The sequence below is a fragment of the Betta splendens genome, chromosome 21 (assembly GCF_900634795.4).
Source record: "Betta splendens chromosome 21, fBetSpl5.4, whole genome shotgun sequence".
Lineage (NCBI taxonomy): Eukaryota > Metazoa > Chordata > Actinopteri > Anabantiformes > Osphronemidae > Betta > Betta splendens.
The window spans coordinates 3760019-3774375 of NC_040899.1; positions in this window are offsets into that span (position 1 = coordinate 3760019).

Consider the following 14357-nt stretch of genomic DNA (forward strand, 5'->3'; position numbering starts at 1 on the left):
ACGTTACAAAATTCGTTGTTCGTTCGTGTTTCTAATTTTAACTTAGGTTTACAAAATTTAAGAACAAAGGTAAATTAAAGAAAAGTAATGAGACGCAAAAAGAGAAGGTGAAAGATGTTTGAAGGTAGAGGGAAATCCAATTCCACTAGGATGTCACTGGTTTAAATACCCCTGGGGCAGTGGTCACTGCAGGGCGGAGAATTTAGTTCAACCAGTGGTGAAGAGTTCCACCTCTTCAGATCAGGAATCAAACTATTTGATTTGGATTGCTCCTAAATCTGGGTTAACTTGTTACGAACAAGGGTCAAACTGGACTGAACAATACTCCAACACACACTCACCACGAGTGGGGAACAGGCTACAAAGGCCTTCAAACTAAACTGGAGAGAAGACCCAAATGCAACGACCCACAGACAGGACTGACGACAAATGGTTTAATAATAAAACATACAGAAAGGACAATACAAACTAAGGACGCTGCGTATGCAGGATAACCCAGAAAACAAAACATGCAAACTAACACATAAAACTCACAGGTAAACTCAAAATCGCTGCAGAGCAGGAAACTACATAACTATCCTAAACACAAAACATGCAAACAACAGTATCAAACGTAATCAGCGAACAAACCCACAAACCTGGACAGAACACGATGGCACGGTAACAAGTGACGAGTAACAAGTAACAAATAACAAGTAATGCACCAACAAAGACTGTGCACAAACTGAGACCTTAAATACCAGACAAGACAGGTGAACCCAATCAAACTAATACAGGAAACACAAGACAGGAAACAAGGACACAAGAGCAAAAGGGTGAAACCAGGCTGCCCCTGGTGGCGTGGAAGCCGAGTCACAACAGAGCCCCCCTCTCAAAGCCGGCTCCCAGACGGCGAACTCGCACAAACTAGACGAGCCGGGCGGGCGGAGGGAGGCGAGGAGGAGGGCCAAACGAAAAGACAAAAACACAGACAGAAACGAGAACCCAACATGACAACCAGACAGTAGACACTCCAAACAAAAATAACCCATAACATCACAACCAGCGGCGTCCTCCTTGGACCACCGCGACGAACGGGAACCAGCGGCGTCCTCCTTGGACCACCGCGACGAACGGGAACCAGCGGCGTCCTCCTTGGACCACCGCAACGAACGGGAACCAGCGGCGTCCACCGCGACGAACGGGAACCAGCGGCGTCCTCCTTGGACCACCGCGACGAAACGTGGCCTCCACTGGACCACCAGGAACCTCAAGGGTCAAACGTGGCTTGGCGACATGAACCTTACGTGGTGCTGCCCTCGGGGAAACAAGAAGCAGCCCCACCCTCAGATAAGCGCCCTTCTTGGAGGGCAGACGTGGAGCCGGAACCGGAGACGAGGGCAGACGTGGAGCCGGAACCGGAGACGAAACCAGACGTGGAGCCGGAGCCGGAGCCAGAGACGAAGCCAGACGTGGAGCCAGAACCGGAGCCAGAGACGAAGCCAGACGTGGAGCCGGAACCGGAGCCAGAGACGAAGCCAGACGTGGAGCCGGAACCGGAGATGAAGCCAGACGTGGAGCCGGAACCGGAGACGAAACCAGACGTGGACGTGGAGCCGGAAGCGGAGACGAAACCAGACGTGGAGCCGGAGCCGGAGACAGAGACGAAACCAGACGTGGAGCCGGAACCGGAGACGAAACCAGACGTGGAGCCGGAACCGGAGACAGAGACGAAACCAGACGAGGAGCCGGAACCGGAGACGAAACCAGACGTGGAGCCGGAACCGGAGACGAAACCAGACGTGGAGCCGGAACCGGACCACCCTCAGGAACAGACGTGGCCTTCTCCAGACCACCAGGAACGGCCGTGGTCATCTCCAGACCACCAGGAACGGACGTGGTCTCCACCAGACCACCAGGAACGGACGTGGTCTCCACCAGACCACCAGGAACGGATATGGTCGAACGTGGCTTAATTGTCCGTTTAAAATCCACCGTTCCATCACCCTGTCCCTTCAGCTCCTTCCATATACTCCGAGCCTCGGAGGGAGAGAGACAAACAGCTCCGGGCACGGTCTCCCTCTGAGTGACGGGAGCCGTGGGCGGAGCTACGGCAGACACTGCTGCCGGTTGAGAGTCTGTTGGCGCCCCTGAATAAAAATAGGCCACCGCTGTTCTGGCCGCTGCCAAAAATCCAGACCGCAGTGCTGGATATCGCTGTGATGGCGAGCGTCCGGCCCCCTGGGCAGCCAACTCCTCCCGTAGCGCGGGGAACCACGTGACCAATTCCGGAACACCCGGAATTGCGTGGAACTGCGGCACGACAACGATTAAATCGTCCAATCGATTTAATCCGTACAGCCGGCCCCATGGAGCTGGCGAGGTGCACGCAGCCCTGACATGCTCACAAAACAGCCCCCAGAAGCGAGGGTTGATCTGCTCTGAAGCAATCGAAGCCATGTGGACACTCCGGCGCAAAAACGAAACAAAACACAAAGCAAAACAAAAGCACGCACGCAAAACACAGACAAGCTAACACGGACTAACACTTAGCTGGCTAGCTAACCTAAACCAAACACGAACTAAACACAAACTATGGGTCGGCTGGGTCCAAATGGTTGGTGCATTCTGTTACGAACAAGGGTCAAACTGGACTGAACAATACTCCAACACGCACTCACCACGAGTGGGGAACAGGCTACAAAGGCCTTCAAACTAAACTGGAGAGAAGACCCAAATGCAACGACCCACAGACAGGACTGACGACAAATGGTTTAATAATAAAACATACAGAAAGGACAATACAAACTAAGGACGCTGCGTATGCAGGATAAACCAGAAAACAAAACATGCAAACTAACACATAAAACTCACAGGTAAACTCAAAATCGCTGCAGAGCAGGAAACTACATAACTATCCTAAACACAAAACATGCAAACAACAGTATCAAACGTAATCAGCGAACAAACCCACAAACCTGGACAGAACACGATGGCACGGTAACAAGTGACGAGTAACAAGTAACAAATAACAAGTAATGCACCAACAAAGACTGTGCACAAACTGAGACCTTAAATACCAGACAAGACAGGTGAACCCAATCAAACTAATACAGGAAACACAAGACAGGAAACAAGGACACAAGAGCAAAAGGGTGAAACCAGGCTGCCCCTGGTGGCGTGGAAGCCGAGTCACAACATAACTAAGCTTTCCTCTTTTCATCAAGCTCAAAGTTCCATCACACCATAACACAATACACGTGTAACGATCACTTTGGCACTCAAATGAGCAGAGAATGGTTAACACCAATATTAAATGCATAAATTATTAAGATCTTACGTGGTCCCTTAAAACGCTGTAACAAATGAAATGTTATTCATGATGACTGGTCTTGTCTCATGAAACAGCCAGTAAACACTAAAACATACACGAATAATAAATGCAAGCAAAATTATAAATGACGTAATCTGGACATTACCAATTAAACAATTGTAACACTTAAAAATGTAATACAATAATGAGGATACCTAATTGTAGCTGGTGGACATAGTCTATGTGTATGTTGCACAGATTAAAAGAAGTAAAGAAGGTAAGTATCTGTATTTCAACTTTGTGCCTACACACAAAGGAAAGCATGGTGATAACTTGGAGTCCCTTTGTAACTTTAGGAATTTCCTGGCAAATCTGTAGATCAGGCATTAAACATCACATAGAAACCAATCTAATATCAAATGAAAACATTTTGTCCACAGAATACAATGGCATCAGTTTCATGGAAGTTGAAAGTTCTGGTGCATCGGAACCAGAACGTGTGTCCAAATGAAGTCTCTTGTTCTCTTAATGAGCACATTCCACATTTTATGGCTGGTGGTCCCAGTTCTGGGAGAGGCAGCTTCTCAGTGATAAATGTGACAGCCTGTCCTTTTTGCATGATAAGCAGAGGTGGAATCCTGAGAGATTTACAGGTAGATCAACAAAGTGGACTCATGGTTCTTTGATATGGACATTTGAGATGTTGGCGCCAATTGGTGCCTGTTGTGATAGAAACCAGTCTCCTGTGGTGGAGAAAGATTCAGGGTCCCTTATCTCTGGGGACTGGAAAGGACGTAGAGGCTCTTCAATGAGGGAGTTAAGTTCACATGTAGGTCAGGTTACCTCAGTCCAGACGTGGATTGCTACACGTATTTGACAGTGACTTTGCTTCAAATATTTAATAATTGACTCTCATTAGTACAGTTATTATTGCAGATCCGGTGCCAAAGTCTGGTCCCTAGAGAAACGTCCTGTGGCACCGCCTCCTTGCTAAAGCAAAATGCTTTTACTTAACATTTTCAACAGTTTAAAGGGAAACTGTGCTGTTAGGAACTTTGATGGATGTTTTAGAGCCTAAACTTTGGTTTCTGAGCTGTGTAGCACTAATGACAACAATGGTAACTGCTATGACACATGCTTCCATTTCAGTCATAGATGGAAACCTTTAGTACTTCGTCTATAGTCTATACACCTGTAGCCTATGGCAGCAATGCATATATTTAATGTACCTTCTATGAGCAGTTGCATCTATTACGTGAACTATTACTATCTGTCCGAACCAGTAAATCAGTGAAGCCTGTATTTATTCACATGAGCCAAATGTCCAGACACAGCATCAGTGTTGTCCTCAGCAGCTCTGGTTTATTTCTCTGTGAGGGAGAGAGGGAGGAAAAATGGTCCGAGCTGTTAAATGTGAGAAAACGTGTGCCATTGAAGGAAAAGCCTCTTCATTCCTGCTTTGATAGCACTTGGGTCTTAGTCTGACAGAACAAGAACAGGAGCGCATCCTGTCGTGGGTGTGTGAGTGTCTGTGTGTGTGTTTGTCCATAACATGATGTTAAAGGTGACACTTGCACTAAATGACCTTATTCCACTGCAGTGTGTGTAAATACATGCGTATACAGATTATGCTCTTAACACCAGTGCAGTTTTCAGAGTTAACATTGGAATAAGGCTGTTTGTGAAGTGTTGCCTCTTTAAAAAGACTCAGTATTTTATCATTTATTATTGTTAACATTATATTTGTTATTTTTATTACAGTGACTTATGTTTATTATGGATAGTCCTTCATATTTATGATTCAGAAGTATAACAACAGAGCAGACCCATCAAGGCTGGAAACTGAACAGTACTGGAAAGGTATATGGGAGAGGGAGGCGTCACACAACAGCGATGCACAGTGGCTAGTGGATCTGAGGGAAGATCACAGCAACCTCCCTGAACAGAATCCAGTGACTATCACAGTGGCAGACATCCAACAAAGAGTCTCAGGTATGAAAGTGTGAAGGTATAAAAAACTGGACAGCACCTGGCCCTGACATGATCCACACCTACTGGCTAAAGAAGCTCACTGCAATCCATGAGCGCCTGGCAGCACAAATGAACCAGCTGCTAAGGGATGGGACTCACCCTGAATGGCTACACGAAGGGCGAACGATCCTGATAATGAAGGATCCCTCAAAGGGTACAGTCCCATCCAACTACCGGCCAATAACCTGCCTCTCCACAACATGGAAGCTCATGTCAGGCATCATCGCAGCTAAGATAAGTGGGCACATGGGTCAATACATGAGCGAAGCACAGAAGGGCATTAGTAAGGATACCAGAGGAGCCAAACACCAACTCCTGGTTGACAGAACAGTTGCCCAAGACTGCAGAGTGCGACACACCAACCTGTGCACAGCCTGGATCGACTACAAGAAAGCCTATGACTCAATGCCACACACATGGATCACTGAATGCTTGGAGCTGTACAACATCAACAGAACTCTAAGGGCCTTCATTGCAAACTCGATGAGGTTGTGGAGAACCACCCTTGAAGCCAATGGGAAGCCACTTGCCCAAGTATCCATCAAATGTGGCATATACCAAGGAGATGCACTGTCCCCACTGCTGTTCTGCATAGGTCTGAACCCCCTCAGCCAAATAATAAACAAGACTGGCTATGGATACAGACTCCGAAACGGGGCCACCATAAGTCACCTCCTCTACATGGATGACATCAAGCTGTACGCCAAGAGTGAGCGAGACATCGACTCGCTGATCCACACCACCAGGATCTACAGCTCGGACATCGGGATGTCATTCGGGCTCGAGAAATGTGGGAGGATGGTGACAAAGAGGGGCAAGGTAATCCACACAGAAGGGGTCTCACTCCCAGAAGGAACAATAGCAGACATTGAGGACAAGACACGAAAGCTCCTCACCATGCTTGGAGGGTTCCACCCCAATTCCAGCACCCTGAGATTGTACGCTAGCCGAAAAGAAGGAGGCCGAGGACTAGTGAGTGTAAGAGCCACTATCCGGGATAAAACATCCAAAATCCATAAGTACATCAAGGATAAGGCCCTGACAGATGACGTGCTGAGTGAATGTCTCAGGCAGTGGAGAACAGAGGATGAGATGCTGGAAGAGGGACCATCATGGGAGGACAAGCCCTTGCACGGGATGTACCACCGGAACATAACTGAAGTGGCTGATCTCAACAAATCCTACCAATGGCTTGAAAGGGCTGGGCTGAAGGACAGCACAGAGGCACTCATCCTGGCTGCACAGGAGCAGGCCCTGAGCACCAGAGCCATAGAAGCCCAGATCTACCACACCAGACAAGACCCAAGGTGTAGACTGTGCAAAGAGGCCCCAGAGACGGTCCAGCACATAACTGCAGGGTGTAAGATGCTGGCAGGGAAAGCATACATGGAACGCCATAACCAAGTGGCTGGCATAGTATACAGGAACATCTGCGCTGAGTATGGACTGGAAACCCCAAGGTCAAAGTGGGAAACACCTCCCAAGGTGGTAGAGAACGAGCGAGCCAAGATCCTGTGGGACTTCCAGATCCAGACTGACAGAATGGTAATGGCGAACCAACCAGACATTGTGGTGGTGGACAAAGAGCAGAGGAAAGCCGTAGTGGTGGATGTGGCAATACCAAGCGATGGCAACATCAGGAAAAAGGAACATGAGAAACTAGAGAAATACCAAGGGCTCAGAGAAGAACTGGAGAAGGCTTGGAAGGTGAAGGCCACAGGGGTGCCTGTGGTGACAGTGACCCCCAAACTGGAGGAGTGGCTACAACAGATCCCTGGAAAATTATCCGAAATCTCAGTCCAGAAAAGTGCAGTCCTAGGAACAGCAAAGATACTGTGCAGAACCCTCAAGCTTCCTGGCCTCTGGTAGAGGACCCGAGCTTGGAAAGTGGATGAGACCACCCGCGGAGGGTGAGAATAGAGTTTTTTTATAATATATGTGTGTGTACACACACACACTTCAGGCCCAATATAACTGCTGTCTCTAGAAGGCAACATGAAGGCAACAAGGCAACTGTCTCTAGAAGGTATATTTACTACAAAACGCACCATTTGTATATTCTGTACTACTACTGGGCAGATCAGCTGGGATGTGATTATTCCTTATGTATATTGCATATTTTCCATGTTGAGGCGCTAGTGCGTCTCTTTGTTTAAATGATGCACATTACGTTTCTTTTGCATAACCTTCATCCAGATTTATGAAAAAGGTTGAGGAGGAATTTCTGAAGGAACGCTGTTCAGCTCCATCCCACAAAGGTTTGTTTAATCTCCTCTGAGTTATGAGTGTAAACCTGATATGGATATTTACAGCGAGGAAACCTCCGGAGGGGAATTTACAGTCTGGGACTTAACCGAGCCACAGGTGTTCATTCAGCAGGACACAGGTCAGATCAGCCGCGTTTATCAAGCACACCTGCCAGTAGTTAGCAATCACACCCTGTATTTAAGCACCACCTCCACCAGCAGTCAGACGCTAGATTGTTGAGTATCCGTACCACTTTCCAGCGTTTACAGTATTGCTTACCTTGTTCTTCGATCACGTTTGTTTTCTGACAGCCGATTCCTGCCTGTCCCTCGACTGTACCTAAAATAAAAGAAAGAAAATAAAAGACTAATGGATAATTGGTCACCGTGTCCGTACTGTGCATGTGGGTCCGACATCTGCCGAAGCCTGACACCTTCAAGGCCTCAGCTTTTAAAGGCTCGTATTTAACGGCCTGTTGCTTCAGTCAGACTTGTGCGGCTGATTTTAGGTCCAACCACTGACACCTCCACTGTCTTGTCACACATTGATGAGTTTGGTGCTTACATCGTTTGCATGTACCCTGTTTAGGGACTTTCCAACACCTGCTGAGTTGAAGGCTGCTTTGCTCCTTGCTTGTTGCATAAAGTGGGTCACCTGTGTGTTTGTGATTAAGGAGGCGTTCCTGTGACACTGATGGAAAGCCAGACCTCATCATCAACTGGGTCACAGGAAAAGAAGAGCGAAGTTTCCTCAGCCTTCTGATGCTGATTCACCTCTGAACCAACCAGATCATGACTGTGGATCACATACTGTACAGCTGCGTCTCACTGGTTTTGGCTCAGGGTCTCCTTCAGCGCTGCTCCAGCAGAAAGTGTTGGGTCCATTGCATACAGTACCTTGGTACATGTGGATCAGCAGAACCTCTGATGGGCCACAGAACGTCTTTGTCTCTCTCTCAGCAGAGATGTTGCCGCTCTGCTTCTGTTTCCAGGGGCTGAGGAGCAGCTTGGCCTCGCTGCCAGATTCCGCAGCCACCGTGTGGGTCTCAGGTGCTGAGGTCACACCTGATGCAATCTGTCAGAACAGCGAGTAGTCGCGCCCTCCTCCCCTCGCGGTGCCGCCGAAGCGCTCGCCTCCCTGCACTGAGGCCTTGGTGGCGCTGCAGGCACGATGAGTCGCCCAGGGCGCTTTGATGCTGATCAAGTTTCCATGAAAACACTGCATCACAACATTATCATTGTGTAATGGAAGCAGCTGTAAACCGACCCTGAACATGACAGCACTGTTTCTGCTGAAGTCCACAGAATGTGATCGCGCCGTTGTCTGTGGGTACAGAATCATCTAAAGGTCTCTGCGCCACAAAATGAGTCTGAGAATAATTCAGGACCTCACACAAGGTGCAGTTACATAACAGGAGAGAAGATTCATGACTTTGATGTGATGCACCTGCAAGCCAGCCCTGATGCTGTCATGCCTAACTTGAGGAGTGTGAAGAGAAGGCTTAAGAAAGATCCAGATCGAGCTGAGACCTATAGTTCAGAGTTCGAGAAGCTGGTTCAAGCTGGCTTCGTGGTCAAGTTGTCTCGTGCAGAGGTGCACCAAGTGGCAGAGCCCTGGTACATCCCACACCACCTGGTTCAACTGGTCCTTTCAGCACTAGGACCAAACCTTGAATAAACATCTCCCACCTGGCCCGACCTTGGGACCTTCCCTCCTGAGATTCAAAGGCATGTTACACAAGGTCCACCTTCTTCCAGAGGATGAACCTGTCAGAATCAATGAATGCCAGGTCTTCCCCTTTAGCACAACCTGCAGCCCCTGCTGTGCAACCTTTGCACTGCAGCGCCACACCAGGGTGGGGTGGAAATTTTCCATAAAGAAGCAGATGAGAGAGTTGTCCTTTTGTGCGATTTATTGAAAAAATAAAGAAAATAAAAATAATGGGGAAAACAAATAAAAAGCATGGATGTTGATCGTGCACATCAACAAACCAAAAACCAGCTGGGGAGATCAGTGCACACACCACGAAGGTGTGATGCAAAGAGCCCACGATCCTCAAGTTGCTTCTGCCTTTTAGCTTCTCGGTCCGACTAGGGTGGAATGTCTTTCTAACCCAATCAAATTACATGCACCATCTCCTCCCTGTCGCAGTGTGTGTGAAGATATTTACATTCTCACACCTGCATTGCTGACGTCCAACTATCTGTGAGAAAGGAGCACCAAGTCTCAACAGACAGGGACACAACTCCCTGACCTTGGGCTTGGGAGCTAGAGTTGAGAGTCTATCAGACAGAGACAACCATTGAACAATCTAGGTGAAATGTCAAATGCATACAGTAAGACAAAACATAAGATATTAATTGCAGAACATAAGTCATAAATCATATAATAACTGCATAGAAATAAGAAAGACACAATTTTTCCCATGACACTCCCCCCTTTTGATTACACATTAATCAACCACTAAGAAGAAAAATTGTCAAATCACATTCTGTAATAATAAAAGATCCTTGCAAATGAACCAATAAGGTTATTAACTCATCAAGATTCAAAATGTCATGATTTGGGTTTTGGTTCTAGTTGTTTCCTGTCATCACGCCATGTCCTGTTTTATTTTGTTGACTTCCTGTCATCAGTTCTGTTGTTCACTCCCTAGCTCATAACCCACACCTGTCTGTAATCAGTTAATCACTCACCTGTGTATTTAGTCAGCTCCTGTTCCCATAGTCCCTTGCCAGATTGTTGAGTTCGTTAGTTTCCTGAGTCCCTTGTGTTTCCTGAGTATCTCGAGTTTCCTGAGTTTCCTCGTTCCAGTGTTTCGTGTCCGTGTTTGTCGCGTATTATTCCTGTTTGCCTTGGCCGTCGTTTCCTGTCTGCACCTGGACTAACCAACTGACCGTGAGTTCGCTTAATCCCTGTCTGTACCTTAGCCAAGATCTTCCGTGTATCGAACCTCGCCTACGTACTGGACTCGAGATTGCCTGCTCCCCTTTGTACCTTTTGCTGAGCCTTTTGTGTATGACCTGGACCGTCTGACTCTGCCTTGGAAAATAAACCTCTGTTTGATCATTATCCTGCCTCTGTGCTGTGCATGTGGGTCCGCTGTCTGCCCGAGTCTGACAGAACAATCTGGCCAGCTTGGACCCAGCCAGCACTCAGCCTCCGGTCAGGTCAGTGACTGTTTTTTCTCTTTTTGCTCCTTTTTTTTTTTTTTTTTGACGGCGAGTATTATTCACCCGAGGGAGTATGGAGTTTACCTGCGCCGAGTTACCTAGCGACCTCCAAGTTTATTTTAAAATCCTCGCGGAGGATTACCGACGGGCGATTAACCCGGAAAACCAGCGCAGCGCCGTGGAGGTGGCGGTGTTGACTCTGGAGGACGAGGACAGCGTGTTGGAGCGCCCCAGTGTTCGTCGGCTCTATGAGCGATTGTGCGCAAGGTTCGATGAGTTAAGCGACGCGCTCCGCACCACACCAGCGCCGGTCGCACCGCCGATGGTTTCGGTTTCCTCCTCCCAGCCGCGTCGGACCGTCGTGTCTGCGTCAACCTGCCCAGCTCCATGTTTGCCCCGCTGGGAGGATTTCCTGCACTCATGCGGTCCCCCGTCTCCAGCCCAGCCGCGAGCTGTTCAGTCTCCAGTCCAGCCGCGAGCTGTTCAGTCTCCAGTCCAGCCGCAAGCTGTTCAGTCTCCAGTCCAGCCGCGAGCTGTTCAGTCTCCAGTCCAGCCGCGAGCTGTTCAGTCTCCAGTCCAGCCGCGAGCTGTTCAGTCTCCAGTCCAGCCGCGTCTTGCCCAGTCTCCAGTTCAGCCGCGTCTTGCCCAGTCTCCAGTTCAGCCGCGTCTTGCCCAGTCTCCAGTTCAGCCGCGTCTTGCCCAGTCTCCAGTTCAGCCGCGTCTTGCCCAGTCTTCAGTTCAGCCGCGTTTTGCCCAGTCTCCAGTTCAGCCGCGTTTTGCCCAGTCTTCAGTCGCAGTTCAGCCTCGCCACGCTCAGGTTCCAGCTCCAGCCCAGTCGAGCCCAGTCCGGGCTCTAGCCCCGCTCCAGTCGAGCCTAGTCCAGATCCCAGTCCAGTTCCCAGTCCAGTCGAGCCCAGTCCAGATCCCAGTCCAGATCCCAGTCCAGATCCCAGTCCAGATCCCAGTCCAGACCCCAGTCCAGTCGAGCCCAGTCCAGTCGAGCCCAGTCCAGTCGAGCCCAGTCCAGTCGAGCCCAGTCCAGGTTCCAGCCCAGTCGAGTCACGTTCCAGTTCAGTTAAGTCACGTCCAGGCCCCCGTTCAGTCCGGTCACGTTCAGGTTCAGTCGAGTCTAGCCCAGGTTCCAGTCCAGTCGAGTCACATTCCAGTCCAGTCGAGTCACGCCCAGGCCCCAGTTCAGTCGAGTCCTGTCCCAGTCCAGTCCAGTCACGCTCAGTCCTTGTCCCAGTCAGAGGGCACCGTCCGTCTGACGAGTGTTAGTCCCACCCAATCAGGCCCGACGTCCACTCCGTCGAGCTTGGCAGCTGTAAGCAGTCATGCCGGCTCCGGAGGGGACGCCGTCCCAGTTCCTGTCGACCCGTTAGGGGTCGTTCTTGTCCCCGTCGGCTCCAGTAAGGACGCCGTTTCGGTCCCTGCCGGCTCCTGTGAGGAGCCTGAGGGCAGCGCCGCCGGCTCCTGTGAGGAGCCTGAGGGCAGCGCCGCCGGCTCTAGTAAGGACGCCGTTCCAGTCCCCGTTCCTGTTTCTGTCGGCCATGTTGAGGTCGTCCCTGTCGGCCATGTTGAGGTCGTCCCTGTCGGCCATGTTGAGGTCGTCCCTGTCGGCCATGTTGAGGTCGTCCCTGTCGGCCATGTTGAGGCCGTCCCTGTCGGCCATGTTGAGGCCGTCCCTGTCGGCCATGTTGAGGCCGTCCCTGTCGGCCATGTTGCGGCCGTTCCTGTCGGCCATGTTGCGGCCGTTCCCGTCGGCCATGTTGCGGCCGTTCCTGTCCCTGGTCCCGTTCCCGTCGGCCAAGTAGAGGCCGCTCCTGTCCCTGGTCCCGTTACCGTCGGCCAAGTAGAGGCCGCTCCAGTTCCCGTTCCCGTCGGCCCTGTAGCGGCCGTTCCAGTCCCCGTTCCCGTCGGCCCGAGAGAGGTCGTTCCAGTCCCTGTCACCCTCGGAGCCGCAGCGCCCGCCGGCCTCCAGGAGGGGGTCGCGCCAGCTGCAGTCCCTGCGCACCTCCAGGAGGGGGTCGCGCCAGCTGCAGTCCCTGCGCACCTCCAGGAGGAGGTCGCGCCAGCTGCAGTCCCTGCGCACCTCCAGGAGGAGGTCGCGCCAGCTGCAGTCCCTGCGCACCTCCAGGAGGAGGTCGCGCCAGCTGCAGTCCCTGCGCACCTCCAGGAGGAGGTCGCGCCAGCTGCAGTCCCTGCGCACCTCCAGGAGGAGGTCGCACCAGCTGGAGTTGCTGCCGCGGTTCCAGCCGACCTCCAGGAGGAGGTCGCGCCAGCTGGAGTTGCTGCCGCGGTTCCAGCCGACCTCCAGGAGGAGGTCGCGCCAGCTGGAGTTGCTGCCGCGGTTCCAGCCGACCTCCAGGAGGAGGTCGCGCCAGCTGGAGTTGCTGCCGCGGTTCCAGCCGACCTCCAGGAGGAGGTCGCCCCCGTCGTGGTTCCAGCTGACCTCCAGGAGGAGGTCGCCCCCGTCGTGGTTCCAGCCGACCTCCCGGAGGAGGTCGCCCCCGTCGTGGTTCCAGCCGACCTCCCGGAGGAGGTCGCCCCCGTCGTGGTTCCAGCCGACCTCCCGGAGGAGGTCGCCCCCGTCGTGGTTCCAGCCGACCTCCAGGAGGAGGTCGCCCCCGTCCTAGTTCCCGCCGACCTCCAGGAGAAGGTCGCTCCTGCATCGGTTCCTGGCGGCCCGGCTCCGGCCGCACCTGCATCGGTTCCTGGCGGCCCGGCTCCGGCCGCATCTGCATCTGTTCCTGGCGGCCCGGCTCCGGCCACATCTGCATCGGTTCCTGGCAGCCCGGCTCCGGCCGCATCTGCATCTGTTTCTCGTCGCGGTGGTCCAAGGGGGACGCCGCTGGTTCCTGTTTCTCGTCGCGGTGGTCCAAGGGGGACGCCGCTGGTTCCTGTTTCTCGTCGCGGTGGTCCAAGGGGGACGCCGCTGGTTCCTGTGTCTCGTCGCGGTGGTCCAAGGAGGACGCTACTGGTTCCGGGTTCTCATCGCGGAGCTGCATAGTTGTCTCATGGACTGGTGGCCTCGCCCGCGGCGCATCCGGCGGTGTGGATGGCGCTGCCTCCTGCGGCGACGCCATTCGGGGTGGTCCCCAGGGACGTCGGCCCAGCTCAAGGGCACTAAGAGTGCCACCCTGGCTCAGCGGCTGCTGAGCAGGATCTCGCCACGCCTTCACCCTCCGTGAGGGAATCCCTGGTTTTTGTGTTTTTCCTGTTCGTGGACTTTGGTTTTGTCGTGTGGACTCTTGTTTTGGCCCTCCTCCGGTCCTCCCTCCACCCACCCTGCTCGTTTGCCTTGAGGGGTTGGGATTCGGTCCCTCCTCCTGGGACCACCCTCCGCCCGCCCTAGTTTGGGGGGGGGGGCTTCCGTGGGCACCGTGGAAGGCGCCATAGGGGGGGGGGGTACTGTCATGATTTGGGTTTTGGTTCTAGTTGTTTCCTGTCATCACGCCATGTCCTGTTTTATTTTGTTGACTTCCTGTCATCAGTTCTGTTGTTCACTCCCTAGCTCATTACCCACACCTGTCTGTAATTAGTTAATCACTCACCTGTGTATTTAGTCAGCTCCTGTTCCCATAGTCCCTTGCCAGATTGTTGAGTTCGTTAGT